A 24,854-nucleotide genomic window follows, 5' to 3' on the forward strand; every position below is an offset into this window, starting at 1 on the left:
CCGAGCGTGCTTACGTGAGCTTGGGGAGGGGGAGAGAGAGAGGGGCCCGTTCCCCAGATGGGGAGAGTAGGTGCACATAGAGCAGCAGACCCGATGGCAGCAAGGGCCAGGTGTGCTCATGAGCCATCCAGTAAGCTTAGAGCTGAGGTGAGCAGACCAAAATATCCCATTTGGAGAAACGGTATCTGCCTTTATCAGGGACCGATTGGGAACTGTATGGTTTATGTAGGAACCCAAACAGCAGACATTTGCTTCTGCCACGGCCATTCTTCATGAAGTTGTTTTTGCACACTTACCTGGAGGTCACATTTCAGTGCAGCATTGCACTTCTGCTAGGGCGTGCATCTCATTCCTGTATGAGCACTCCAGACCTCACGGGGTGTGATGGTACAGGTAGTTTTGAATTCATACTGAAAAAAGGTGTATCTTCTTGTTTTCTGCTTATAGTGGAGGAGGTTCTACGATGCTGTCACTTGTATTTTGCACTTTGCTTCTCCCTTTTCCTTACTAGACCTGTGGGGGTTGTCGGAGAAGAACCGATCTCTCGGTGTGTGATAAATGGGCTCCTGATTCCATGTCCTGAGGACCTCCAAGCTGGTCTTCTGCCTCTACTCCCTTCTTCCTCCAGGGCCATTGGTCTTTCTGTGGCTCATGAACTCTTAAATCATTTCATTTTCCCTCCTCCTATTTGAATAGATGTTGCCACTGAAATGGTTTCTCTGTGTTGCTAAAGGGCTCCTGTGACCTAGGGAAGAAAATCCAAACTCCTTTCGTTGGTGCTGCTGTGCCCAAGTCCAAGGTTGGCCCTGGACGTCCCACACCATGGAGCCTCTTACTAGCTCTCAAACCTGCCGTGTGCTTCTGCACCCTGCGCACACACCCTCCCAGCCCATCCTGTGTTTCCCCTCCTTGTCCACCGGGCTAACTTCTCCTTTTCTTTCGAGTTCCAGCTCTGGCATGATCCCAAAGTGGATGCAAAGCTGCATCTTCTTGTTGGGTTGCTCAGCGTCAGTGTTTGCACCCCATTCCCAAGTGGTCTGTGTTTGTACATAGCTCATTTTTAACGGGCCATATTTGAACCTTGGGCAAGGTGTAGGTGCTTACTTGTGGCAGCTGGTGGGTTTGGTTTTGAGAGGAGTGGGATTGTTAATTACAAGCAAAGGAATTTCTGTAGCAGATATTGGAATCTTTTGCAAAGTGAACAGGATAACATGCTAGTATCAATTGAATGTTTTTTAATAAATACCTAATGAAATGCCAGACATGAATATTAATGGATGGCTACTGCATACTGCATACATAATGATACTGCATTTCAGTAATGTGTCTTTCCTCAGTTACGGGAATTCTCTCGTCAGAAGGCTTCAAAAAGATGCTACACTGCTGCCCACGTAAGGCACGCATGCGGGAGAGGGACGGGTCCTGGGAGCACCTGATTCAGCAAACTCAGTTACAGTGGTTAACGATTTTATTTTCCTGCGAGACATAAGTATTGCAATTTTGTGACCATTTAGTTAACATAGTTTAGGAATACAAGTGAAATAACTATTGGTGCATTCCGAATAACTTCTTCAGTTTTAAAGCTAAATCTTGACAAGGTGAGTATTAGATTCAGAATTGCACGAATTAGGTTCCACTGGAGGGTCAGTTTGCACTTCTGTGCTTCTGGTTTCCAGTTGTGTGGATGACTCTGGATATTTATTTATTTATTTATTTATTTTGACAGGCAGAGTGGACAGTGAAAGAGAGAGACAGAGAGAAAGGTCTTCCTTTTGCCGTTGGTTCACTCACCAACGGCCGCCACGGCCGACGCGCTGCGGCCGGCGCACTGCGCTGATCCGAAGCCAGGAGCCAGGTGCTTCTCCTGGTCTCCCATAGGGTGCAGGGCCCGAGCACTTGGGCCATCCTCCACTGCACTCCCTGGCCATAGCAGAGAGCTGGCCTGGAAGAGTGGCAACCAGGACAGAATCCGGTGCCCCGACCAGGACTAGAACCCGGTGTGCCGGCACCGCAAGGTGGAGGATTAGCCTAGTGAGCCGCGGCGCTGGCCTGGATTTTTTTTTTATAAATAGGTGTTTAACAAATGTGATTTAGTTTTAGGGGAACTATCCTTCATAGAAATCCAGTAACAGACAAACCCAGAGTTATTGTGCTGATAAGGCCTTACAGACAAGGAGAAGTCAGTTTCTTGAGCTTACTGAAGCAAGTTTTTGTTCCAAATTTTTATTTAGTACATTTGTATTCCAAAAGGAGTTGAATTATTTACAGCATGTATGTATAAGACAATAGGAATAGAACATCAGGGCCGCAGAGAAGAGGGGAATCAGGTATGTTCTGATTCATGAGCCATTACCTTGCTTGGTTTTTGAACGTCCCTGGAGCCTGGGTGAGGGAAGTGCAACAATAGTGACAGCTGCGAGGGCCACAGGAGAAATTTTTTTTTTTTTTTTTTTTTTGCCCTGAGCTCTAGAATTTTCTTGCACTAAATTTTGGTAAAGAATTTGTTTTTCTGTGCTGCTTTGTACAGGAGAATCTGAATGATGAAATGGGAACAGAAATGGATTTAATATTCTTGTATCTTAAAGCAGACTGCATGGAAGTGTAGAGTAAACACGAGAACAACTCTGTGACGCTCTATTGCATGAAAGAAATTCCACTCAGGGCGGAGCAGCCAGGATCTGAGCCGTGCCTCGTGGTTGAATCACATTGTCCCAGGATGGATCTTAGAACGTCAAGGTTATGACAGACGTTTTTCAAACTGCTCCTCTCTTGCTTGTCTTCCCTCGTTTGTTGTTTTCTGATGTGTGCAAGGAGCCTCGGCTCGTGACAGAATTGTTTGTACCTGCTTTAGTGCATTGGCTGGTGCACTGCACTGGAAGGAGCTCTGAGCCTGTTCCAGCAAGGCCGGTCTCCTGTGTAGTTCTAGAAGACAGGCTGGAAGGCAGGCGGGCTCAGGACGAGTGGAGTGGCGTGGCATCTGCACGTGGCCCCACCCTGCTACTCCCATACAGTTCCTTCCCAAACGCACATTCACAAGCCCGTGGTTACTTGCATGGTTGTCTGACGTCTCATCTCCTGGCTACACCGTAGGTGATAGGAAGGCAGGGGTTAGGTCGACGTCCTTGCCATTTAGTCCCGTGAGGATGGGGTTATATCGATAATACTCTGCCTGCAACATGGCTGGCACAGGTGTGCTCGGTGCATCTGACTGAGTAAATACGTTGGCGTTTCTTCCTCTAACGTGTTGTCTGTGTGGGTACTGCCTTCTTCTGGTGAGCTGAAGAAGGGTCTGTACTCTCCAGGAGTTTGAAGTCTGGTTAGCAGACAGGGCGCCTGCACCTGGCCATGAATGCTCTGATGATTCAAGGCCACATGTCTGCAGTACAGTGCAGACTGTGTGCTGGGGGACTGACTCCCCCTGGGGGGTTGCCGTGAGTGGTAAGTGCCGGGGAGCAGAAGGAAGCTTCGTCTCTGATCAGCCCAAAGCACAAGGGGAATGAGAGAGACATGCTGCCAGGAACTGGTTCTGAGTTCAGGTTCTGGGCGGTGGTGGGAGCAGAGCCTGTCAAGTCTCGCTGGCTTACCGCAGGGTGGGGACACACCCAGGACGGCAGGCCTGCGTTGGCTGGAGGCCATGAAGAGGTGAGTGAGGCCCGAGCCGGCAGTGCCGGGCAGGCGAGCTGAGTTGGAATGCTGACTCGGGACCCTGACTCTTCCCTGACAGCCTCTGAATAGAGGAAAGCATTTGAACAGCCTGGGAAGTGGTGAGGTTCATCTTGAAGCAGAGGCTGAGGGGTGTAGAGAAGGGAGAGAGACTGGAGAAGTGAGCAGAAAGCAGAAGAAATGTTGGCCCACCTGCAATAACTCAGGCTGGAGTTTGTCCCGGGTCGTCTTTCCTGGGGGTGGGAGGTCCGGCAGAATGGGGTGGGGGAGGCCATGATCCCTGAGAGAGTGTCCCTCCACGGCAGATGGCACGTGACAAGGCAGGGGACTGCGAGTCACAGCCCAGGGATTATTTTACTGCAGGAGAAAAAGAGGGTGAACCCAGTTAGAGAAGCTGTGGGTGAGTAAGTGGTGACTCCAGGCAACACACAGGAGAGGGCCCAGTCACCTGGAGGTTGCTCAGGAAAGCACCCTGTGTGCGTTTTACAGCTTTGCAAGACCCTGAGGCCAGCTTGTTTCAGGGTAGAATGAGTGAGCCTGCATTTAGTAGGTCACTCTGCTCAATAACCCGTCACCAAACGTGTTCCCGTTTCTGTAGCCGAAGAGAGGAGTGTACTCACATGACGCGGAGAAGTGAAGACCACAGCCAGCCACAGGCAGGTTCAGGCGAGTTTATGCTGCTGGAAGAACTCACAGGTGGTCTGCTCTTGCCAGTAAATGAGTTCCAAAGCTCAGAGCCCTTTGCGTTTCAGAATCCCAGATGCTGTATTGTGGACCCTGTCATGTGCATATTCTCGACCCCAACCCCAGGTATCATCCATCGCATAAAAATCACAATTCTTTTTTAAAGGGGGAGATAAAAAAAAGAAAGGTTTGAGAACTAGATGGCAACACTGACTAATACGTATAGAAACATGTAATTTTCTGTTAGGCAAAGTATTGAAGAGTTTGCTAACTTCTGTGTATCTCCATCAGTTTTAGCTTTTTGGGGAAAGCCTTCTCAGGACATTTGGGGTTTGAGAAGACAAATTCCAGTTTGTTTGTTTTATCTCCCACTGAATGAATTTAATAAACCTGAATGCCTCTTTGTGTTCTATCATCTTTGCCTTAAGCTGAGTTTGAAGTTTTTCTTCTTTGTATATGCAGATATGCAAATGACTTTGGTCATTTCAAAATAAGAAAGACTCAGACATTGCAGAAAGCATGGGTGAGATAGTCCTGATGATAAATAATTGGGAAACATGGAGAATCAGATGTTTAGGAAAGACAAACCATTGTTCTAATACGGTTGTATACAAAGGAGTTGACTTTGTGTTCATTTGAGGTCTTAATAGGTAAATAGCAGAAATGGCCCTATTGATAGCATATTTTATTTTATCATTGGTATCTGTTAAAATGTTTGTTTATTTTCATCTTCTTGTAAGGCAGATGGCCAGGGAGAGAGAGAGAGAGAGATAGAGAGAGATGGGTTTTTCATTCACTGCTTCACTCTCCAAATGCTTGTACCAGCCCGGACTGGGCCAGGCCAAAGCCCATAACTTTATTTGGATGTCCCATGTGGGTGACAAGGTCCCAAGCACTGGAGCCATTATTTCCTGCCTTCTAGAATCTGTTAGCAGGAAGCTGTATCAGAAGCAGAGTAGCTGAGACTCAGACCAGGCACTCTGATATAGGATAAGGACAACCCAAGAAACAGCTTAACCGGCTGTGCCGCAACACCCACCCCAGTAGTTGATTTTTAAGAAGTGTGTTTATGTCTACTCAGGGTGAATGTCAATGATTGGTTGTTGTTGTTGTTGTTGTTGTTCTAAGATTTGTTCGCTTACTTGAAAAGCCAGGTAACAGGAAGGGAGAGAGGGAGATTGATTCCTCATGGTTCACTCTCCAGATGGCCATAGTGTCTGGGGCTGTGCCAGCTGAAGCCAGGAGCCTCATCTGGGTCTCCTGTGTGGGTACAGGGCCCCAAGCATTGGAGCCATCTTCTGTCCTCCCAGGCCCATTTGCAGGGACCTGGATTGGAAGCAGAGCAGGCTGGCGCCGCGGCTCAACAGGCTAATCCTCTGCCTTGTGGCGCCGGCACACGGGGTTCCAGTCCCGGTTGGGGCACCGGATTCTGTCCTGGTTGCCCCTCTTCCAGGCCAGCTCTCTGCTGTGGCCCGGGAGTGCAGTGGAGGATGGCCCAAGTGCTTGGGCCCTGCACCCCATGGGAGACCAGGAGAAGCACCTGGATCCTGCCATCAGATCAGCGCAGTGTGCCGGCCGCAGCAGAGCAGCTGGAACTTGAACTGGTGCCCCAATATTGATTACTTTTAGTATCGCATTATCAAGGTCATAAGGATTTCATTTTGGGGGAATTTTCTGAACAAATGCTTTATAAGCAGGCTTTGTCCTCTCAACATTTATCTTGTACACACCAAGAATGTTATTTAGATGTCTTGCCACGGCTTCTTTCTCTGTCCTGGGTGCTTGAGTCTTCATTTTGCCATGTGCTTGAACTGTCAACACTCAGCTCCTTTTCAGAGTGAATAGCTCTAGGGCCGGAAGTGACTGCAGAATTCACGTTAGAGCAGATGTGATTCCAAAGCCTGCAGTGGCCTTGTGGCATAAAACATAAAAACAAGACAGGGAAGGCTTGCTGGAAAACTGCAGACGTTTGGTGCTTCTGGGAACTCACCAGGGAGAGCCTTCTTCAGAGAACTTGGTGCGTGAGGAACTGAACCCTGTGGCCATTTACAGAAAACTTTCCTTTCCGTTAAGGCTCTTCCCTCTGCGAGCAGGAGAGGAAGCAGGAGAGGCTGGAATTCCCACGGGGGAGGCCGTTTCCTCCCACACCAGCTCACCAGGAGCCTTTGTGGGCTGCAGCGCAGTCACCCATGCACGCCTTGGCCCCGAAAGGCGGTCGGCTGCAGCTCTCAGCCCTGTGATGCTGCCATGTTCCTGTAGCCCAGAGGATGCAGTCCCTGTGAGGGGAGCTCAGGGGCCTGACGCCTGCACCGGTCAGAGCATTGCAGCTAAGCAGCTGTCAGCAGGGGCTCTGACGGGCACTTCTGATGGTGCTGACACAGAAGAGACACTCAGGGCTGGGGCACTCCTTCCTTTCTAGGTCCCTCCTTACACCAGTTCTGCGAGGCAAGGGGCGAGGTGTGGCCTCAGGGCGCCCATCAGAGTCGCTGCTAGCACCTGTCGCGTGGCACTGCAGCAGGAATGACTCCGGGGCCACTGTCATTGTGAGGTGGGCTGTGCAGCTCAGGAGACAGTGTGTGGCAGGCTGCACGTGAATGGTTCACACCCTTGATTTGTCTGAAGTCACATCTGTAGAAGTTTGTGTTTGTTGCCCAAGTAATAATCCCTGCGTGCCTGGAGAGAATGCTGAAGAATCTGAAGTTCCGGGATTGCTTTCTGTTCTCTACTGCTTCCTGCTAGTAGAGTCATTGTCACCAGGCTGAGGGACGCTGCCTGGCTGGAACGGTGCAGCTGGGATGTGACCAGCTGGCCTTGGCAGGACTGCAGCCCCAGGGTGGCTGGGTGTGGGTGCATGGCTGTGCGGGGGTCTGGACAGGGACTTTAGGGCACACTGAAGGTCAGACTGGAACAAGGGGCTCCCCAGAGACAACCTGGGTGCTTTAGGTGGTGGCCGTGGCGCCATGTGTCTGAGCTTTGAGAGCTGTGCTGGTGGAAGCAGTTGTGCTGTTTCTACTCGTGTTCTCATCGTGAATGTGCTGCGGAGTTACTGCTGATGGGAAGACAGGAGTGTGTGCAGGGTCGGCCTGCTGGCTCCAAGGTCACAGCAGCAGCCGGCAGTAAAACTGGAACACAGGCTGCACCTTGCCGATGGCCAGACGGCTGCCTTCCCGGGCTTGGCAGATGAAGCGCTGGCAGCCGGCGAGCCCCGTCTGTTTAGGCCCGTGGTGTGCCGGGCCCCTCCCTGCAACACTGCTCTTGATCATCTGGGAGTCTCCTGGCGCCGTCTCCCGTCTGGCCAGCCCTCCCTTTGGCTTAGAAAAAGTCGTGTCATTGACCCAGCAAGAAGTCTTCCACGTCCAGGACCAAGGCCGCTGTGTCTGCTGAGCCTTAGCCTGGTGGGACAGCACATGTGGCCTTCGGCGGCACCCTGGGGACCGAGGCTGGGGCACACCTCTCCATTTGGTGTCTCTGGGCCGGCCGTGCTGCCGTGGTGCTCTGTGTATGCTCAAGGATGTGCCCATTGCGGTGAGCGAGCCAGCCAGCAGCTCATACGTGGTTTGAACCTCCTCGGCGAGTTTGATCCTCCTCTGCAGAAAACTGGGAGGCTCTTGCTTCCTGCTGTCCTGTGACCTGTGTGCCCCACAGTCTTTCCTGTCCTCAGTTCATTGCTGTTGGAACCACGGCATCTCTGATGAAGGGACTGAGCACCATCCTTAGCAAGGGGCAGTGCCAGGGCCGTGAGCCTGTCTCTTTGGGGGTCACCATCCGGCCAGGGAGGTTAGGCATGGGTGCAGACAGCACAGCTGTGGCAGGACTGCAAGGCTGGGTCAGCAGATGGACCACGTGTTCTGACGGGGCCCACGTGTCATTCACAGCACAAGTGCTCAGATGCAGTGTCACGGTGAGCCGGGAGTCTGCGGTGCGCCTGCCTTGCTCCATGCTCAGCCAGGCTCTGAGCACCTCTGCCGCCGGGCGCTCAGCGTCCTGCCACCGTGACCCAGCTCCTTTTGGATCTGGTCTAAGCTGCGCCCGGTGGCCCCAGGAGAGTCTGTGGGAGGGAGAAGGAGGGTACCCTCCAAGTTGTGGGGGGAAAGAAAGTAGGAAATGAGGAGTGGAGTGTGTCCAGGGTGGTTCTCCTGGACATTGGGTCTGAGTGGACAGAGCTTTGAGACAGATTGTGGAAGATCCTGAATTCTGGGTTCAGGAGATTAAAATCCATCCTGAAAACAGTAGGAAGCCATGGAAAGATATCTCTCCCCTTTTCACTTTAAAACATGCAAGCTTATTGTGAGTACAAATGAAATATGGAAGAAAAAAGTCCCAGAAGAAAATGGAAAGGTTTTGGTCGAGAGGATGGCAAGACTGAAGCAGCATGTAGGAACAGAATGCAGGATTGGCTGGCCAGCGGGGTGCACCTGGCCTCAGTGGCCAAGGCTGTGCTTTGCAGTGGAGGTGGTGAGGATGGAGTGGAGGAGACGGAGGGGGAGGGAGGGAGTGTTGGGGAGGACCTGGTGGTGCTGGGACATGCTCCCCCCACCCCCAGTGCTTCCCAGTAGCAGCTGCATTCCAGCGACTCCGCTGTGTCTGTTCCCTTCCTGTTGTACGCATGAAGAATCTCAGTCTGTCTCCCAGACTGGAAGCTTACAGTATCGTTGGGTCATCGCACTTTGTTCTCCCAATCTGCTGAGGAAGCAAAGGTATCGTTCTGGTGATTTGTAACCACCGAGGAGTCAGAGGAACAGCAGCCTCTGCTCACGTGTGTGTGTGTGTGTGTGTGTGTGTGTGAGAGAGAGAGAGAGAGAGAGAGAGAGAGAAGCTGGGAGGGTTTCCCCTGCTGACTTCTGTCTGAAGCTTTGCCTTTGCCTGAACTTGTCCCCTTTCTTGGAGCACAGACATGGACTGGTCTCAGCTCATTTGCAAGGATGGGAGCCTTGAAGATACAGGTCTTGGTTCTGTTCATTCAGTAGGCTCTGAGCATACCTTCTAGTGGGAAAAGGTGGACAGCAAACAGGGCAATGTATTGTTGTGTGTTACATGATGACCAATCAAATAGGGGCATTTCGGGAGGCACCCTGGAGGCCGTGGGGTTTCCTCCCCGGCAGGATGACTTCTGGACGAAGACCCAAAGGGGACAAAAGGGCAGCCTGTGCAGTTCTTGGGGGAACACCCGGGAAAGGCGGGCATCACAGCCCCCAGGCCATGGCCGCAGAGCAGAGCAGGGGTTGTGAGGGGTAGCAAGATTACGGGGTTTAGGAGAAACAGTAGAGGGAAACGAGCACATCTGTGTGACTTTGTTTAGTTTCTAATCTGAGTGCATTTACAGTGGGCGTTTTAGGGAAAGGCATGCGTCTGAGTGCATTTACAGTGGGCGTTTTAGGGAAAGCCACACATCTGAGTTTGCTCCCAAGGGACACACAGTTGCACGATTGGTGACTTTCTTTCCGGCAGTTCTTTCCATCTTCTGGACTCTCTGTTACTGCTCCTCCCAACCCCCTCCTTCAGTGGAACAGGGAGGTGGAGAAAACCAGTTTTTATGGTAATTTAGAAAGTGTGACAGGGAGACAGAGAGACAGAGAGACAGAGAGACAGAGAGAGAGAGAGAAAGAGCAAGAGCGAGTTCCTTTCTCCTTGTTCACTTCCCAGATGCCCACAACAGCCAGGGCTGGAGCCAAGCCCTTCGAGCCGTCACTGCTGCCTCCCTCCCTGGTGGATCGGAATGGAAGTGTGGGACTGGATCCCACGTAGGATGCAGGTGTCTCCAGCAGTGGCCGCAGCTTTATGTCACCTCTGCCCTGTGCTGGCCCCGTTGCTGGCTGTGGTGGGAGCCGTGCTGATCCTGGAACTGCGCTTTTCACAGTGCAGGTGGAAACCTCTGCTGGAGTTGGCAGTTGTGGCGTCATCACGGTTGTTTGTCTTTAAGGTTCTGATTCTCGGGTATCTTGTGGAGTAAAAAAAAATCCCTCCCTCCCTCCCTCCCTCCCTCCTTCTCTTCCTCCCTCCCTCCCTCCCTCCCCCTGCTCCGCTCTGCGGCCATGGCCTGGGGGCTGTGATGCCCGCCTTTCCCGGGTGTTCCCCCAAGAACTGCACAGGCTGCCCTTTTGTCCTCTTTGGGTCTTCGTCCAGAAGTCATCGTGCCGGGGAGGAAACCCCACGGCCTCCAGGGTGCCTCCCGAAATGCCCCTATTTGATTGGTCATCATGTAACACACAACAATACATTGCCCTGTTTGCTGTCCACCTTTTCCCTCCTTCTCTTCCTCCCTCCCTCCCTTCCTCCCTCCCTCTCTCCCTCTCTCCCTTCCTCCCTCCCTCTCTCCCTCCCTCCCTCTCTCCCTCCCTGCCTTTCTCTCTCCCTCCCTCTCTTCCTCCTTTTCTCCCTCCCTCTCTCCCTCCCTTCCTCCAGATTTGAGCAGGCACCCAGTCTATACTGGTGGGGGGAGATGGAAGAGGCTCCCAGCTTTCCTGGCCAGGGTCTGTCCATGGAGGCACACAAAAATGACCCCGTGGGCTAATTTCTTGGCTGCTTGCCTGCTTGTTTGAAGCCTAAACACATTCCTGAACTCTATTCCCTCCACTGAATTTTGTAAACACAGGTGCTTCACAATTCATGTTTAAAAACAGGACAGATCCTTGACTTAACAGCTGAATTCTAGATGGGAGATCGAACTCAGTGTGAAAGTGCAGCATTTTATCCTCTCCTAAAACCATCAGCAGTGGGTGGAGGAAGACCTTCGACACGGTGCTCTGAGCAGGTCTAGACGTAGTGTATCCTCAGACGGGCACGGACAGCTAACGGGAGAGGTGCACTGCACTCATTCCAGAAGGCTGCTGCAGGGAGCGGTGATGCCTGTGACAGCAGCAGTCCCCCTCGGGGTCTTGTGCGCATCTTCTGGTGGAGCAAACACACACTTGCCACCGTCCACTCACTTCCTCAGAGAGCTGTGCCTTTTTGTCTCTGCTGCTCGACACCGTTGTCCTTCCTGGTCCCAGCTGTGGCTGGTGGGGGGCAGAAGGGCGGCCCTTCTGCGCTAGAGCGTTTGGTGACACACACCTGTCACTCCAGTTGCTTCCTCTCCTCCATGGAGAGTGTTCCCAGTGGTTGCTGCTCCCTCTACCCGTGTCCCAGGGTGAAGGGGACGTGGAGTGGAGTCCCCACGGGTGCTCAGTGGACCTGTCGTGGGGGAAGGCACTCGGCAAGCTTACCTTGTTTTAGGGCACTGAGATCTGGGAGTTGTTTTTTTAATTTTTTATTTTTATTTTTTATTTTTTGACAGGCAGAGTGGACAGTGAGAGAGAGAGACAGAGAGAAAGGTCTTCCTTTGCCGTTGGTTCACCCTCCAATGGCCGCCGCGGCCGGCGCCCTACAGCCGGCGCACCACGCTGATCCAATGGCAGGAGCCAGGTACTTATCCTGGTCTCCCATGGGGTGCAGGGCCCAAGCACTTGGGCCATCCTCCACTGCACTCCCGGGCCACAGCAGAGAGCTGGCCTGGAAGAGGGGCAACCAGGACAGAATCCGGTGCCCTGACCAGGACTAGAACCCGGTGTGCTGGCACCGCAAGGCGGAGGATTAGCCTATTGAGCCACAGTGCTGGCCTGTTTTTAGTTTTCATGGCATAATGTAGCTCGTCTTGGCTGATGGAGGAATTTAAAGGGAGCCTTTCCACACAGTGGGACGTTCCATAAACAAGACCAGACAGAGCGTGGGACAGACTGTGCCTGCGCTGGAGCTCAGAGGCCGCTCTCACCAGGGTCCTCAGTTTGGCTACCTGGAGGAGGCTGCCTTGGAACTGAGACCTGCACAATGAGAAGGAGCTGGCCCGGGGACAGCCACAAAGAGTGTGCTGCCTACGGGACGAGCAGTACAGGCAGAATCCTTGATGGCCCAGATGTGGTCTGAGAAGTGTCAGGGGAGCTCGTGGGGCTGAAAGGATGAGGAGGAAGGAGCAGTCGGGAGGAACTGTGATGGAGGTCTCCATGGTCACGGTAAGCACATCTTGCCTCGTTTCAGGAGTGCACCACCACAGGGTTGGGGCAGACCTGGTTTAGGTTTTCGTGGTGACCATTCACCAGTGGCTGCCTGGGGAGGAGAGGCGGGGAGCCTCAGCCGTGACTGGCAGTTAAGAGGCTGCTGCTGTAGAGATGTGACCTGGAGAAGGCTCGGGGGATTTGATGCAGGGTGGTGGCAGCAGGGATGGAACAAGTGGGTGGACTTAGGGTGCCTTTGCAGCTTATCCCCCAGGATTGGGTGATGGATCAGACATGGGTGAGAAACACAGATTGAAGGGTGGGTCTTACATGTTTTTGTTTTTGTCTGCATGTGGGTACTTCAGCTTGCTGTTTAATAAAGTAGGGAGATTGGGGGAAGAGCAGATTTTGGGGAGAATGATAGAGATTGCTGTTTTGACATGCTGGGGATGCCATGCCTGTCCGCATATTTGCGCCCATCATACAAGGTGGGTAACGTTGGGAATTCTAGTTCAAGTGATGGGAGTAGCTGGTATCAGAATAAGCTTCCTGGAGATAAAAATGACAGCCTCTGAGCCAAATGGAAACTATTTAAGGCATTGGAGAAAGCCCAAATGATGGCAGGAAAGGCAGGGACTGGGCCTTGGTTAAGGGAGCTGGGTGGCGAGGTCCTTTGCTTTAACCCCGGATGCCCCACAGCCTGTTAGAAATGGGGCAGCCCCAACTCTGGTGGAACACTGCAGTTCTCTTGATTTGGGCTCTCAGAATGTAGAGCTGAGGGCTGGCACAAAGCATTTTGGGATGTGACCATGGCAGTTCCAGAAAGCGCAGGCCCTCAGGGTGGGGAGCCCCAAATTTCATGTGTACACTCTTTGCACCCTCTCTGACCCGAGCTTTTCACTCTGGGGAGTCTCCAGGAAGCCAGGGACAGCCCTGGTGGGAGGGAGAGGAGATGTCCCTGGCTTTTGCTGCAGGGGCATGGGGTTGGGAGTCTGAGTCATGCCGAGGGAGTAGAAGGTTTGCTGAACACCATGGGTTTTCCTTTGAAACCCAGAAGGTGTTCCTTAGAAATAAAACATTTATATCTTAGGACTTTGAGACTTGCCTCAGCCCTGCCAGGGACACACACTGACCAAGAGTCACAGCAGCTCCACGCAGGTGATTACCCAGTAAGTTAAGTGTCCGGGAAAACAAAAGGTTAACACAGTTTAAGATAAATAAGGAACGATGTACCATCTGTAATGTCCACCTCTGAGTGAAATGCACTGCACCTGAAATAAACCCTGGGCAAAGTGGCCCAGAGGAAAAGTAGTTGTTAGAGACACACACTTAGATGACCGGCTGTTGGAATTAGTGGACAAGGGTTTCAGTGCAGTGCTCGCTTGTTCCTGGAATGCCACCTGCACTTCCGTAGGCAGACTGCCAAGGCAGGGGCTCAAAGGGCATCCTGAGGCCGTCGGAGAGTGGGGTCAGTGCGTGCATGCTGGTGTCTGGCAGTGTCGCCAGCAGGCAGCCCTAAAGCCATGGAAGAAGAATTCCAGCCCGGAACTGTGTGTGCAGCCAGCGTGCACTTCCAGAGGAAGGCACAGTGAAGATGTTTCTGCAGGCATTCCCAAGACGGTCGGCGAGAGACCTGCTCTCTGGGGAGTGCCGGAGGCAGTACTTCAGGCTGCAGGTCACGGCGACCAGACGGAAGCTCAGGTCCACAGCGTGGAAGGAAGAGGACTAGAACCCATAAATACGGGCTAAATGCAAAGGCTGTCCTTTCCTTCCTTTACTGTCCTTGAAGACACTGTTGTTTAGAGGAAAGGTAGGATGCCGTAGCAGGACTGATCCCAAGGGAGGAGGTAACTGGCGTTACCCTGTTGTAAGATTCTTTTCTCTGAAGTGGCAGGCGTTAACTCTGATTAGACGGTGACGCTCTAAGCAGCCATGTCACAATTGCTAGAACAATCATTGAAAAGTAATCTGCTGGCATCGCGGCTCACTAGGCTAATCCTCCGCCTAGCGGCGCCGGCACACCAGGTTCTAGTCCCAGTTAGGGCGCCGGATTCTGTCCTGGTTGCCCCTCTTCCAGGCCAGCTCTCTGCTATGGCCCAGGAGTGCAGTGGAGGATGGCCCAAGTGCTTGGGCCCTGCACCCCAAGGGAGACCAGGAGAAGCACCTGGCTCCTGCCTTTGGTTCAGTGCGGTGTGCCGGCTGCAGTGCGCCAGCCGCGGCGGCCATTGGCGGGTGAACCAACGGCAAAGGAAGACCTTTCTCTCTGTCTCTCTCTCACTGTCCACTCTGTCTGTTAAAAAAAAAGTAATCTAAAAAGGACAGATGAGAAATCTCAGTGGGAAGTCGATTGGAGTCCTGCAATTGTCAGAAGCGGGCAGGTAGGAAAGATCAGAAGAAGGGTGCACAGACAAGCCAGGATGAAAATGCATGCAGAGGGTGCCCCCAAACCCAAGGATCACATGCACAGGGATGGACCCTGATTGCATGAAGAGAAGCTGAATGGTCCATTGCAAGGCAGAGATCCTCACCCAAGCAGGTACCATGCATGTTTTAAATGCCGCCACACAGCAGTGGGAACCAACAGGCTGGACGAGGAACATATCCTATAAACTTTAAGAAAAGCAGTGTGCATGAGTTACTCTTGGACAGAGTCGCAAAGGGAGCACCTTTCAAAGTGGTGAAGCGGTGACTTCACCTCGTTGTAGACGTGTGTGTGCAATTACAGAAGGTCACACTCCTGAAATGAGGAAGAGCGGACAGTGCTAATGTATGCCAATAAACCCACCCCAAAGTCCCCACAAATGACCAGACATGCTTCTTGATAGGAACAATTTGTCAAAACTGACCCAAGAAGGAATAATCTAAATAGCCATGTTTTTCTTTAAGAAATTGACTTCATGATCAGAAACCTCCCTGCAAACTTCCAGTGTGAAACGTTCCTAGTTTGTGTTCCTGGGGACTTGTAGCTTCTCTCCCTCTCCAACCAAAAAGGAGAATCAGGCTGGACTTTCTTATTTGATGCTACTTTGGTGCTGCTAAGTGCTTCACAAATAACTCATCAGAGATGCAGTACCATAGGATATGAAGGGGCGAGGAGCATTTTCAGTAAGAACTTCCTACAATGTGTGTGAAAGGGTGTCTGCCCAACTGTTTCCTGCCCACTGGGTGGAGGTTTGTTGGCCAACTGAAACACGGCTCTGATGGTGAGAGCTAACAGCAAAGGCCTCACTCTCTTTTCCTGCCTGTTAAACCTGGAATGTGAGGTCAAGTGGGAACACTTTCTGTTCCCTGATCTGGTGTAGTTTTCTATCTTTTAAACATATGCATCTTTGTTCCCTTGTATCTCTTATGTTTCAAATCTTATCCATGCCCTGAAATTTATCTTACATGCTACTCCCTCCTTTTTCTTTGTACAAATCTGTATCATCTTTTGAAAAGAAGATTTATTTACTTGTTTGAGAGGCAGAGTTACACACACATGCACACACACATACACACATACACACACATCCATCTCCCCTCTGCTGGTTCACTCCCCAGTGGCTGCAATGGCCAGGGCTGGGCAAGGCTGAAGTCAGGAGTCTGGAACTCCACTGGGTCTCCTGTGTGGGTGGCATGAGATCAAGGATTTTGGCTGTCTGCCTTCTTTCCCAGGTGCATTAGCAGGGAGCTCCATCACAGGTGGAGAAACTGGGAATCAAACTTGCATGCATATGGGATACTGGCATTGTGGACGGCAGTTCAACCCATTGCACCACAGTGCTGGCCCCAAACCTTTGTTATCTTGCTCATTTTAAGGATTTAGTAAACATCCCTGGGTTGGGTTCCATGAACGAGGATCTGAATCTACAGACGCTATCTCCTCTCTGCAGTTCTGACTTCTCTGGGATCCGTGTTGTAGCTGGAGTTAACTTTGAAGAAAATACCCACCTCTGGTTTTCTGCACATGAGTGATTCTTGTTGACTGATTTGTGTTTAGTGCAGCTGTGCAAGCCACCACAGAGCTATTCTAGCCCCTGGAGAGTGGATGGGCTTGTCCTGGATCTGATTTTATAAGTTTTGACCATTGATGGGTACCAACAAGAAGCTACAACTTCAGAAAGGATTGATTAGAGGAAGTTTTCAAGCTTTTTGGAGGAATCTCTGTTTTCTTGTGTACACAGAACAGTACTAGGCACTGTTTGGTCTTCAGAAATTCTTCCAGCTATGGTTCTGATGAAAACAGACCCATATATTACACAGGAGTATGTTTGTGTGTGTTGAGGGGTGGGTATAAGAATATATGGAAGGCCGGCGCTGTGGCTCACTAGGCTAATCCTCCGCCTGCGGCGCCGGCACACCGGGTTCTAGTCCCGGTCGGGGCGCCGGATTCTGTCCCGGTTGCCCCTCTTTCAGGCCAGCTCTCTGCTGTGGCCAGGGAGTGCAGTGGAGGATGGCCCAAGTGCTTGGGCCCTGCACCCCATGGGAGACCAGGATAAGTACCTGGCTCCTGCTGTCGGATCGGTGCGGTGCGCTGGCCGTGGCGGCCATTGGAGGGTGAACCACAGCAAAGGAAGACCTTTCTCTCTGTCTCTCTCTCTCTCACTGTCTACTCTGCCTGTCAAAAAAAAAAAAAAAAAAAAAAGAATATATGGAGAGAGTTCAGAAAGTTCATGGACCATGTATATTAGAAAAATCCATGCATGGATTTCAAGATTGTTTTGCACTGAGATAAACTCATCTTTCAGTTCCACTGTCCGTAAATGTTTGAGGTTTGCTGTGTATTTCCCCAGGGCTCTCATCTCAGTTGCTGAACTTTATCTTGGTTCCTTCCTTCCTTGGTCAACACACTGGTTAATTATTACAGGAATACTTGCATTACTTAGATGGCAGTTGCTCAAAGGTCACTGATACGGAGGGTGGTCGTCCCTGCTCTCAGTGGAGCGAGCTGTGACTAAGGCATTTCAGATGATCTGTCTTCGGAGCCACCTGCCAGCAAGTCCTTGTCTCCTGTTTTTGGCTCGTCCCCTGCAGTGATCAGGGCTTGGCTTGCCGGCAGTGTTGGCGCCAGTCGCCATTATGAACCCCAATACTTTCTAAAAATAAACAACAACAGTTCCCGTGCTGCTCACTGCAGAGTGCCTATGACTAAGGCCTTGTGGCTGACTGGCTGCTGTGGGCCCCAGTGACACAGCAGGCATTAAGAAGCAGGAAACTTTGCTTCAAGATGCTTTCTTGGGGCTTCTAATTTGCTAACTACTAGTTGAAAATTCTAAATATGCTTATTGCAGAGTGTGTGTGTGTGTGTGTGTGTGTGGTCTCAGTGTTGTCAGAAAATCAGCTTGTGCAAGAGTGGAATCATGAACAATTGCACGGTACCCCACAAAGGCAGGGGCTGGGTGCGCTGTGTGGATGCTCTCCCGGGTGCAAGGGTGGTGTCCAGTCTTCATCTTCCGGTTACGACCATCATGTGCTTTCCCACGCTACCTTCAACTAGTATGTCTGGCTTCATGATGTGAAGAAATTGTGTCATAAATCAGAATTTAGCTGGTCTTTGAATTCTTAACACCCTTAATGGCATTATTAAATTTCTGTAATATCCACAGATTATAGCTTGCCTTTACTCCCCCTAATTATTATTCTTTTTATTTTTTTGGCAAAGAGAGAAAGATAAGAAATGATTATACAAATGGGGGTATTTTACTGTGCCGGGAAATATCCCCAATAAAAGATTCTCAGTCTCCTGCGTAGCAGCAGTAGTCAAGGCAGGTGTAGGAGCCCGGCCGAGGATTGCCTCACAGATGCTGTGGGAAACAGCTTGTGAGGAAGGGGTGCGAGTGTTCAAGGAGAGGCGCAGGGGTGCTGTGAACAGAGTGGTGCCGGTGCCTGTGATCCGGGAGGCGACCATTTGCAGTCTGCACCGCCTCCCTTCTCTGCCTCATGGATGAGAGCACTGTTCAGCTGTGAATTCTCCAGTGTTAGCCCACAGCTCAAACAGCAAAGCCAATCTCATGTTTCTTCTCGTTAACAGGCTCAGTCCAGTATAAGCTGGCACATTTAACAAGCGCCGTGTGCAGTGTAGGGATTATTTAAAATTAATTACTCGTTTGAGAATCCCCTGTAATCTAAAACTTTAGTGTATGCTAGTGTGTTTACAATGTGCAAAGAAACCTGAAGTTCTCTTAACACTAACGTGTGATACAAGGAATCCAACCTGCAGAAGCTCACGGCGCCCGGAAGGACCTTGATAGTGAAACATAATGTTAAGGACTTGACGGTTCCTGATCAGCATGATCATGGACTTGAATCTGAGGCAGGAACACATTGCCTGGTAACTGTGTGTGATTTCAAAAGAAAGAGAGACTGCTAACTTCATTTTAATCTTTTAAATGTTTTCTCTTTGTATGTTGCTACTTATTTTTCACTGCTTCTTTCTTTCTAACTGGCTTTTATTTATTTATTTTTCTGGTGGACTCTGAGGACTTCTTTTTTTGCCATTTACTGACATCGATACTCAAGCTTTTACTGTTTAGTGTTTGCGTTTTGCCTTCTGTTTTCCGAACCTTAAAGCTTAAGCACACGCAGTGCCTGTCTCTCTCTGGTTTCTTCTGCTCTTCCGACCTCCATGGGATCATTCATTGTTGCAGCAGTGAGTATGGTTGTTTTTGTTGCAGTTTGCTTTTTATAGCCTGAAAATCCGTATGTGTTTTCACTTGTTCTACTCTCGTCTTCTCTTCCTTTTCATTTCTTTATTTGGTTCCTGTTTTCCTATGCTGGTGTTTCCCACTATGGTGATTGTTGGTGCTTTTTTCTGTGGCGAAGTAAACCTGCACACTCGCCCTTCCTTGACATGGCAGGGCAAGGAGGATGCTGACAGTCTGCTGTTGATCACAAGTAGGGAGCAATAATGAACTTGAACTTGAACTTATCTTTTTTTTTTTTTTTTAATTAGAAGTCAGAGCTCCAAGAGACTTATATGCCATCTTAAGTCCTGAAGGTGGCCTCATCAGGTCTGTTGTCCCCAGGCTTTAGGTCCTTGATTTGTTTTCAGTGTAAACAGGTTCCTGGGTCATTGACCTACACCTTTAGTGCTGTTTTTAATGTGACTTGTTCTTCAGATAATTCCCTTGTTAGAAAGGCACACATAGCGCTCTGTGCATGTCAGCTGAGTTAATGCGAACTCACACCTAATGTACTGATGGCTTCACCTTCTGAGCACACCCTCAAATCTTCCATTTCTGGAAGGGGAACAGTGTTACCAGATCGGACCCAGTGGGATGAAGTGAGGCCAGGCAGGCCAGAGCTGCTCTGGGATGCAGGTGGGTATGCCACTTCTCACCAGTAAATAACATCTGATATTGGAGAAGCTCTTTCCTGTAGTTTCTCAGGTAATAGGAGACCCCCAGGGGAGCTGACCTGGTTAGTACAATCGGCAGCAAGGCTCCTTTGTAAAAGACACATTGGCATCAATTGCTTGGGGCTGCAAGCAACAGATAAAAAAAATGTTTCAAATAATTTTGTAAGTTACATGGTTTTAAAAAGTGAAATATAGGCCGGCGCCGTGGCTCACTAGGCTAATCCTCCCCTGCGGCGCTGGCATCCTGGGTTCTAGTCCCGGTTGGGGTGCCGGATTCTGTCCCCGTTGCCCCTCTTCCAGGCCAGCTCTCTGCTGTGGCCCAGGAGTGCAGTGGAGGATGGCCCAAGTGCTTGGGCCCTGCACCCCATGGGAGACCGGGAGAAGCACCTGGCTCCTGGCTTCGGATCAGCGCGGTGCGCCGGCCGCAGCGGCCACTTGGTGGGGGTGAACCAACGGAAAATGGAAGACGTTTCTCTCTGTCTCTGTCTCTCTCTCATTAACTCTGCCTGTCAATAAATAAATACATAAATAAAATAAAAAAAAATTGAAATATGATGTGCATAAACCCAGGGCAGGGGGTCAGAAAGGAGTGGAGGGGATGTGTGTTTGGGGGGGGGGGGCAGGGAGATGTCAGAGTCTGACCAGGCCTGAGGCTAAACAGAAAGAGTTGAGCTGCAAGCGTCCTGGAGGCAGCCGTGTGCTATGTGGCTTCCACCGCAACAGTCCCAGGCCCTCAGTACCTGGGCCTGATTGACCTCACTAGGGGTCTGCACCTGTGCTCTGGGGGTCTGGGATGGCTTCATACTCTGATTTGAGGTGTGCCACTGCTTTGCGCTCTCGGGACCGCAAGCGACCTGGCTAGCATGTCAGTCCCTGCGGTTCTGATCGGCACATTCACTTTGTGGTGCCTGGCTTTTCTTTGCCTGTTCCCTGCCTGTGGCCCTGGTTGGGTTGATGATCCAGCTGCTTAAGATTCAGAGTCCTGTCTGGGGCGGAGCCTGGAGCAGAAGCGCGGTGCTGAGCTGCTTTGTTTGTTGTTGAGAGGCGGAATGACAGATTATCACAGTTACCGAGCTAGGCTGTCGGTACGCAGAGGGGAAGAACCGGAGCCCGTTCTGCCGAGCTAGGCTGTCGGTACGCAGAGGGGAAGAACCGGAGCCCGTTCTGCCGAGCTAGGCTGTCGGCACGCAGAGGGGAAGAACCGGAGCCCGTTCTGCCGAGCTGCCTTCCCATTACGCATCCCTCTGATTGTTTTTCTGAGTGATTTGAGTCCAGAAGCCCCATCCACCGTGTAACTGGGAAACTGCTTTTAGTCCCACTTGATAAACTCATGTGGAATACTTCGAATGGTTTAAACTTTTGTTTTTTATTGAAAATTATTTGTCTGTCTGTTTCAGAGACACACGGAGAGACTGAGAGCTCCCACCTGCACACTTACTCAAGTGCCCACAAAGGCCAGGGCCGGGGCAGGCGACAGCCAGAAGCCAGGAGCTTGACCCAGGCTTTGAGCCATCACCACTACCTCTGTGCGTGGCAGTGGTGGTCGGCTGGAGTTGGGGCAAACCGAGGCACCCCAACTTGCGACACGGGCGTGTTAACCAGCAGCCCGGCTGACAAGCCAAATGCCCACCCCCGGGTCAAACTTATTGTCTTCAAAACGGAAAGGCTTATGGACGTAGTCCCTTTGGGTCACACACTCGTTATCTCGGATTTCTTCTCCCTTTCCTCCAAGATATCATGTGTCGGTGAGGGAGAGTGCGCCTCCTGATCTGGGTGGCGTTGAATGATTCATCCTGGCCCGTGGCTTTGTCCTGTCCATTGTGACAGTCGCTCTTGGCGTGTGCGTGGGTGAAGGGCAGCAGTGAGTGTATTCCGTGAGAATTGGTCAGGTGGGCTGGTGTTCCCTGGCTGATTGTGCTCTTGGGGTCTCAGATTCATCTGGGGGTTCCTAACCTGGGTCCCTTCTCTGCTTGCCATGTGGTCTGGGCGAGGCTGTGGGCTCGGGTCCTGGTTTCCCCTGGTGTTATCTTGTCACTTCTATGGTTACACAAAGGATCTGTAGTTACTTGGGGCCGATGTCGTGGAGCAGCTAGCTAACCCCCATTGCGACACTCACATCTCCTATCGGAGTGCCTGGTTCAAGTCCTGGCTGGTCCCTGCTTCCTGTTCAGCTTCCTGCTAATGTGCTTAGAGGCAGTAGATGACGGCCCCAGTCCTGTGGGAGACCTGGGTGGAGCTCCTGGCTTTGGCCTGGCCTGGCCCTACCATGGCAGGCATTTGGGGAATGAACCAAAACATGGACTCTCTCTTTCTGTCTCTCTCTGCTACTCTGCTTTTCAAGTAAACAAATAAATCTCTAACAAAAAGAATCCATAATGAGTGACGCATTCATTGGGAGAATCACTCCTATAGAAATAAAAGTGGTTTTATCTGGACATAGATGTAGGAACAAGCAGCTGAAACCCTCGTGAATGGTCACTAATAAGCATGAAGCATGAGCTCTGGGCCAGGAAGTATCGTTAGCTGTGGCTCTGCATCTATTAGCCCAGGATGCTAAGTGGGAGGAGCAGCTGCAGAGTAATGTGAGTAGGATGACTCAGGTTTTATAAAGAAGAAAAGCAAAAAACAAAACAAAAACAAAACACCCACATAAGCACATTTTGAATATGTGTGTGTTTGAACACGGAGGAGGTTGTGAAAAGATTCCAGTTAAAACTGTATCTTAGTCTGTGTGCCCATAGCATTGTATTGCTTCTCTTGGTGGAAGGAGAATGTTTTAGTCTTGTAATAAAAAGTGACAAAGCTGAAGGAGGAGAGCTCCTGGCCTTAGTAAGCCACTCTTTTTAAGATTCGTTTATTTATTTGAAAGGCAGAGATATGGGGGCAGGGAGGGAGAGAGGGAGAGAGAGAGAGAAAGTGAGAAAGAAATATCTTCCATCCCGTGGTTCACCCCCACCCCACCCCAAATGGCTGCAACAGCAGGGCTGAGGCCAAGGCAAATCCAGGAGCCAGGAGCTTCATCTGGGCCTCCCATATGGGAGCAGGGCCCAAGCACTTGGACCATTTTCTGCTGCTTTCCCAGGCGTATTAGCAGAGATCTTGTTCAGAAATGGAGCAGCCAGGACTCAAAACTGGCGTCCCTATGGGATGCTGGCATCACAGGCAGAATCTTAACCTTCTACACCATAGCCGTGGCCCCAGTAAGCTGCTCTTAACTTTCTGCCCTCGTGGGCTCCACAGCAGGCAGTGGCTGGCTTTGGCTGATAACTCGGTTGCTGGATTATTTTACACTTCCAGCTGTGGATGCTCTCTGAGGTAATGATTCTCAGAGAGGCTGCAGGAGTGTGGCCAGCTCCCATCTTGACCTGATTCATGTCAAGCAACCAGATTTTCTGAGGAGGACATAGAGAATGGAATAGCAAATGTAACCAGTTTAGAAAGTCGTTTGAAGAAATACGCTTCTCTGCCAAGAGGAAGGAACAAATTTTTTTTTTTTTTTGACAGGCAGAGTGGACAGTGAGAGAGACAGAGAGAAAGGTCTTCCTTTGCCGTTGGTTCACCCTCCAATGGCTGCCGCGGCCGGCGCACCGCGCTGATCCGATGGCAGGAGCCAGGAGCCAGGTGCTTTTCCTGGTCTCCCATGGGGTGCAGGGCCCAAGCACCTGGGCCATCCTCCACTGCACTCCCGGGCCACAGCAGAGAGCTGGCCTGGAAGAGGGGCAACCGGGACAGAATCCGGCGCCCCGACCAGGACTAGAACCCGGTGTGCCGGCGCCGCTAGGCGGAGGATTAGCCTAGTGAGCCACGGCGCCGGCCAGGAACAATTTTTGTGGCAGCTAAAAAGATAGAATGAAGTAAGGTGGAAACCATACGGTGTGCTTTTGTCTCCAGACATCCAGTGATCGTCACTGCAATCTTATCTTTCTCAGGGAGAGCAGTAACTCTCTGTGAGAAATTTGAGGGCCTGGTAACAGTATGTAAAAATCATTTTAGGAGCTGGCATTGTGGTGCGGTGGGTTAAGCCATCACCAGCAATGCTGGCAGTCCTATCAGCACCGGTTTGAGTCCCAGCCCTGCTAATGGGTCTGGGAGAGCAGCAGATGATGGCCCAGGCACTTGGGCCCCTGCCACCCACTGGGAGACCTGAATAGAGTTCTGGGCTCTGACCTCATCCTGGCCCAGCCCTGCTGTTGTGGCCATTTTGAGAGTGAACCAGTGCAAGGAAGGTCTCTCTGTATCTTTCTTTTTTTGTCACTCTGCTTTTCGAGTAAATTAATCTTTAATAAAAAAATTACTTCAAAATGAAAAAGTATAGTAGTTTGGAGAATAGAAGTAAAATGAGACTGTATTGAGAAAAGTGAAATTGGTTATTTCTCATGGAAAAAAAAAAGCCTTGTTCCTTGAAGACTGGACAGAGATGGTGACACAGTGGCTTAAATACGGAAGGGACCAATTTATAAAGGGTACCAAGTGTGTACTGAGATATGTGAGGAAAGGAATTCTGGGAATCTGTTTTCTACTTTGACCCAAATAAGTTGGAGTTCAGTGATTATAGCGGTAATCATAGGTGCTGGTAATCTGTCAAGGATTTTTTTTTACACTAGAGATCTGAAAATTCTATAATATTCACCTTGTTTTAGTATGGGTGTATTTAGGATGTGCATAAGAAGTCTTAAGTACAGCATATGCTGAAATTATTCCTGTAATTCTTCAGAATTTCATTTCAATTGTGATTTTTACAAAGGCCATACGTCAAAGTGGTGATAGGTTAATGAATAAGGGAGGCTTTATTTTGTCATCAAAAATATATAAAGCATTTGTTCAGGGTCAGTGGAACTGAATGCTGGAATAGAGACGACGAGCTTCCATGGTGGTCATCAGTGCCCGCCGCAGGGTTTGTCCATGCCCACCGTGGGGGTCGTCAGTGCCCATCATGGGGGTCTTCTGTGTTCACCATGGGGGTCGTCCATGCCCACTGTGGGGGTTGTCTCTGTCCATTACGGGGGTTGTCCCTGCCCACTATGGGAGTCGTTGGTGCCCACCGTGAGGGTCGTCCGTGCCCACCACAGGGTTCATCCATGCTCACCATGAGGGTCGTCCGTGCCCACTGCTGGAGTCATCAGTGCCACCGTGAGGGTTTGTCCGTGCCCACTGTGGGGGTCGTCCATGCCCACTGTGGGGGTCGTTGGTGCCCACCATGGCAG

At 50.8% G+C, this 24,854-nt stretch overlaps 1 protein-coding gene across 10 annotated transcripts in view; it reads left to right on the forward strand.

Annotated features, from left to right (window-relative positions):
• TMEM117 (transmembrane protein 117) overlaps positions 1-24,854 on the forward strand; it is a 471,225-nt gene that overhangs the window by 10,310 nt on the left and 436,061 nt on the right. Inside the window, exon 1 of one of the 10 annotated variants that reach the window (XM_070049711.2) lies at positions 8,924-9,044. The exons of the other annotated variants lie outside the window; for them this stretch is intronic. The gene's annotated coding sequence lies outside the window, so the exon portion shown is untranslated. Of the gene's footprint in view, positions 1-8,923; positions 9,045-24,854 lie in introns of those variants that run through there. 10 annotated transcript variants of the gene reach the window in all.

Source organism: Oryctolagus cuniculus, chromosome 9 (genome assembly GCF_051225735.1).
Source record: "Oryctolagus cuniculus isolate XC-2025 breed Fujian yellow rabbit chromosome 9, ASM5122573v1, whole genome shotgun sequence".
Classification (NCBI taxonomy): domain Eukaryota; kingdom Metazoa; phylum Chordata; class Mammalia; order Lagomorpha; family Leporidae; genus Oryctolagus; species Oryctolagus cuniculus.